Genomic DNA, 5,911 nt, shown 5'->3' on the forward strand with positions numbered 1-5,911 from the left:
TTTTTCTCCTAGATTTCACTGTGTTTAAAGGAAGCTGTTTGGCAGTTTTGGCATTGTTTTGGCAGTGTTTCAGGGGCCCATCTTGAGCAGTTATGCCTGACTGCGGCTCTGCTGGAAAAATCGGAAGGGTCTTTTCAGTTCTCCGAGCTGCCGGAGGATCAAGCAGGTGTGCGTGCAAGGCGTTTCATTATTTCTCTGAGCCTTCATCTGCGTTGTTCGTGTGTGTTATTATTGGTTATCTTCTGCATTGTTTGTGCACGCTTTCGAGCTTCTCATTAGCCAACTGTCGCAGGCGGTTCTGATGTCGGTCCAGTCGCCGCCGGTGTTCACGGGGTCGTGACGGGGGCGATCCCACGTCTTCGTTTGCATCGGAGAACGAATGTAATGTCGAAACTCTCTATAGGGCAGGTGCTGCTTTCTCTCCTCTCTGTCCTCCCATCTGCCACATTAACACACCGGGGTTTGTCACTCCCTGATATTTTTAAGACAGCAGCGAAAAGTGGAATAATGAGCTCATCTCTTTTTTTGGTTGCATTTTAATGATGACTCATTTCTTCACCAGGACACCGTACTAAGGCGGTCATATTTAAACAAAACCTTTCATGGGTTTAAATAACCTTTCCAGCCAATCCAAGTTATTGCGACTGAATTTTCGATACACACTTTCATTAACTTTCATTTACACCCCAGACAGAGTTCCATAAATTGGCTGATAAACTTGGGGGCATTCGATTTAGACATGGCTACTCGGTATAATTTGCAGCTCCCTGTCAACATAATTTCGCTCTGCCCTAATCTAACCTTTTTTGTCTTGGACAATTGCCTTCCATGCGGCAAACGCTAGTACGAACTTGCCGAGGAAACATTTCGTCCCTTCCTCAGTGATCCTGAACCCTCATTAGCATGATGGGCTCTGTCTTAGCTGGTGATTATAAAGTAATTTTACGGTCACATGACATTGTGACTGCAAAGAAAATTAGAGGATTTCTGGATTGGGTGAGAATGTAATAGCCGTTGGCATTAAAGGAATAGCTCATGATGTTTCAAATCCATATGATGAAAATTTGAAGATTTTTTTTTTTTTCAGGAAAATTCATGGTGAATTGCACTACACTACTGTTTAAAAGTTCAAAAGTCTCTCATGCTCACCAAAGCTGCATTTATTTGATTAAGCATACAGAAAAAGCTGTAATGTTCTGAAATATTTGTACAATTTAAAATAACTGTTTTCTGTGTTATTATATTTTTAAATGTAATGTCTTCCTGTGATTCAAAGCTGAATTTTCAGCATTGTTACGCCAGTTCTTAGTGTCACATGATCCTTCAGAAATCATTCTAATATGCTGATATATGCTGATAATTTTTTCATAAGAACTGCATTTATTTGAAATAGAAATCTTTTTAAGACTATACATGTCTTTACTGTCACTTTTGATCAGTGCATCCTTGCTGAATAGATGTATTCATTTCTTTCAGAAAAATAAATCCTACTGGCCTCAAACTTTTGAACCGTAGTGTATTTGCATTCAGATTAAATATTTTTTCACAAAAAGTATTCTCCTTTTGTATTCTATAGACTAAATAACATCACATGGGTTTGATTGACTTGAGGGTGAACAAAAATGACAGAATCTTTGTTTTCAGCTGAATTCCTTTAATTGGAATGTGTCTCTTTATTGGATCAATAAAGTGCATCTCTCTTTTTTATCTGTGGCTTTTTTTGAAGTCACAGCAATGAAAAGAATAAACAGATATTAGCTGTATGTTTCTGATCTCACAGAGCAAAGCTTTCCAGTTCACTGTAAATGGGAGGTGAGGACCGCACTTGTGTGGGATTGACAGTTAAGCAACAATAAGACTGTCAAAATGTGGGGAAAGGCTCCATTTTATGCAAATGAGAGGCGAAAAATGCCAGGTTGAGCCAATCACTGTCTGTCATAAATTATGCTGGAGTTTTTTGGTGCATTCAGTGCTAAATCACATATTATATTGACATAATGCAGCTTTCATTATGGCTGGGTTAACGAAAGTATATTAAATCGACATTGTATGAATACTTTGGGTATTCAGAACTGAAAAGACATAAAGCATAGTAGACAACAGCAGTGAACTTTTACTGTACCCTTATGGAACAAATCTATATGGGAATATACTGTAAAATATAATGTGATGTATTACATAATACATTTCCATATATTGGAAACTAGTGCTATTATTTTTCAATATACAGCAATATATGCTTTGACAATGTATGGCTATATATTGATACATACAAATATATTTAGAAATGAAGACAAAGATAAATCTAATATTTATAATGTTTGAGTCTTTATTGTGTATATATTGCACATAGATGCTCCCATATAAATGTGAATGTATGCACACACATATATACACACATTCACGCAATGAGTTAAAGCAGATCTCTAGTTCCCAGCATGCTTTGCTTCTGACTGCTAAAAGAGAGTAAAAATGTTAAAATGAAGTGTTATGTCATGTGTTTTTGCTCAGTATATTAATATAGGGGAGATCTGTTAGTGTTCAATGTTGTATTATTTTGAAATGTAAAAGTGTTTCTGGTATGTGTAAGTTTGTGGGGTTACCATTGTGCAGAAGAGTATAGCCTGCGTTTAGGAAGACGATTGGCCATACACTGTTAAGTTATGTTACTTCATTTAAAAAGTAATGGCTGTGCAATTTTTAGCACAGTGCTAGTCTGTTCACTAAGTGCTTTATTATGAGCAGGTGTGCTTATGCTATTGTAAACTAGCTATATTTTAAAATATGAAAGTGTATATCATAAATTATTATTAAATATAAGAAATGTATATTTCCATATATGTGTGTATTGTCACGGCTCGCTACTGTGAGGAGCGAGGAACGAGGAGACGCAGAGTTAAATTCAAACTTATAGACTTTAATAATATGACATTATCCAGGGTGGGCCCCCTGGAGGCTGGTGCAAGACAGGGACACGGGAAGGCGGATCAGGGAGCTCCGGGAGCCATGGTGGAGCAGGCAGTTCAGGTTGCCATGGCGGAGCAGGGGACTCAGGAGGCCATGGCGGATCCTCCGTGACCTTAGCCGGCTCGGCCACCACGGCCTCGGGCAAATGCCTCCGCCCCCCCGGGGGGCGCTCTGAAGGAGAGGGCGCTTGAGGGTGCTCTGGAGGAGCGGGTACTTGAGGGCCCGACTCTGGTGGGTGCAGGGCTGTCTAACTCGGGGGAATCAGGAGACGAAGGAGGGCTGGACAGGACCAGCGGAGACGAAGGAGACGATGAAGAGCTGGACGGGACCAGCGGAGATGAAGGAGAACTTTCTGGAGTGGATTCTGGGGTGAGGATAGGAGCCGAGAACTCTGGAGGTAGCCTGAGTCAGCGGCGGCCGGCGGGCTTGACGTAAGAGAGGCCGGCGGGCTTGACGGCGAGCTGGTTCTGGATCGGGGCCGGACGCTCTCCAGACACCGGAGGATCACTTCCCTCCAGCTTAGTCCAGTGGTGTCTGGGAGGTCCACGGGGTGATAAAAATTAGCCCCGATCCAGAACAGCGAGTTGAGCGTGGCGTCGTCCAAAGCCATCGTCGCGGCAAGCCCGCAGAATTCCCAAGCGCACTCCACGAAGGGGAGATCTCTGCGGGCTAAGGTGGCGAAACAAGCGGCGATTTCCATGATCGCGGGGGAAAAACAGGGAAAACAACAAAAAAAGAAACTTTCAAAAAAATGAAAACAAAAATGGGGAGAAGGAGCGTCGTTTACTTTTTTGTTAGGTCTGGAATTCTGTCGTGGCTCGCTACTGTGAGGAGCACGGAGCGAGGAACGAGGAGACGCAGAGTCGAATTCAAACTTACAGACTTTAATAATATCCAGGGAAACAGGAAAACACACGTAGCAAGGGTAGACATCAACTATTCCAGACAAGGGAGAACAGACCGGGCTAGAACTCATATAGGGCAGATAACAAGGGGCAGACAGGTGAGGAGGATAACTAATAACTAGGAACATCTGGAACAAATGGAACTAAATGGGGACAGGAACCGGAAGGACCAAATACGGGCATAAAGAAACAGGAGGCAGGAACACAGGGAAAACAAAACAAAAACCGACCATAAACGTGGCATGTATATACTGCATGAGTAAATATATGTTCAATATATTTTTACACATGCAGTAAAGTATCTTATCACATGTACATCTATATATTATAAATTGTATTACTGAATATAAAATTACATATTGTGAGATATAAGTAAATATATTGTCACATATTTTTCAATATATGAAAGCGGCAATTCCTTATGTATTATTCAATGTATTGTAATATATTTACACAATATATTATTCTGTATAATTTCTAATATACCATTATGTCATTTAATATATTGATCATTCATATATTAGGAAATATATTTTCTTTGCGTAAGGGTAAGGACTGAGGTTTTGCAGGTTTCTGACAGATTATTTTCATGTAAGGCAGCTCACAGTTCACTAATTGTAGGGCCGGTCCCTCTGGACCACCCTGAGGTTAAGTACCTTCCTCAAAGGCACTACAATTGTGATCTCAGCAACTTTGTAATTCCTGGCTCACCTTACTGGAATTAAACAGACAACCTTTGTGTTAGCAGCCCAGATCCTTCATTATTAAGCAGCCACATACATTATATTAATGGAGGCTGGAAATAAACACACCTCCTGCATAATTGGCTTGCCCTTTTAATTCGCCACAGTGATTATTCAAAAATGTCTGACTTGAATTCATGGTTTGTCATTTGATGTGGTATAAATATTGCATGAGAAAATATCTCAAGGTACTGTTCAAATTAAAGGTTACTGTGTGCTCTGACGGGATGCACTATAGCTGGTTTTGTTTAGGATGGGATTAGAATTATAATGCAAAAAGTTTTACACCTGGCATGACTATTTTTCATAACTTTCGCGACTCTTGAAATCTTGTAAAAAAAAAACCGCTATTTTTTTAATGCCCAGCATGAATGCAAGGAAATGCCAAGAGTTTAATAAATAGATAAATAAATAATTCTGTGCATGTCAATATAAAATAGCAAAACTCAGGTATTCTGTTTGACAATATGTACACAGCTGAACAAAAGTTTATGAACAAAAGCTGTGGCCTTGAGTACACTGATTGTGTTTTTCATATAGATCAGCAATAGAGCTCAATGGTACCATTCTGGAAGTAAAAACGCCATTCAAAATGTCCAAAGCAAAATTGATTTTTAGCATATTGATTTTTAACACATAAACTTTCAAGACAGATGAACCACAGCTCAGAGGTTGATAGATGATGATATATGATTATGCAGATGCTATAAGTCATTGCAGTTTTAAGTTGATCATTCATATATTAGGAAATATATTTTCTTTGCGTAAGGGTAAGGACTGAGGTTTTGCAGGTTTCTGACAGATTATTTTCATGTAAGGCAGCTCACAGTTCACTAATTGTAGGGCCGGTCCCTCTGGACCACCCTGAGGTTAAGTACCTTCCTCAAAGGCACTACAATTGTGATCTCAGCAACTTTGTAATTCCTGGCTCACCTTACTGGAATTAAACAGACAACCTTTGTGTTAGCAGCCCAGATCCTTCATTATTAAGCAGCCACATACATTATATTAATGGAGGCTGGAAATAAACACACCTCCTGCATAATTGGCTTGCCCTTTTAATTCGCCACAGTGATTATTCAAAAATGTCTGACTTGAATTCATGGTTTGTCATTTGATGTGGTATAAATATTGCATGAGAAAATATCTCAAGGTACTGTTCAAATTAAAGGTTACTGTGTGCTCTGACGGGATGCACTATAGCTGGTTTTGTTTAGGATGGGATTAGAATTATAATGCAAAAAGTTTTACACCTGGCATGACTATTTTTCATAACTTTCGCGACTCTTGAAATCT

The sequence above is a fragment of the Sinocyclocheilus anshuiensis genome, unplaced genomic scaffold, assembly GCF_001515605.1.
Source record: "Sinocyclocheilus anshuiensis isolate Anshui unplaced genomic scaffold, SAMN03320099.WGS_v1.1 scaffold3228, whole genome shotgun sequence".
NCBI classification, from domain to species: Eukaryota; Metazoa; Chordata; class Actinopteri; order Cypriniformes; family Cyprinidae; genus Sinocyclocheilus; species Sinocyclocheilus anshuiensis.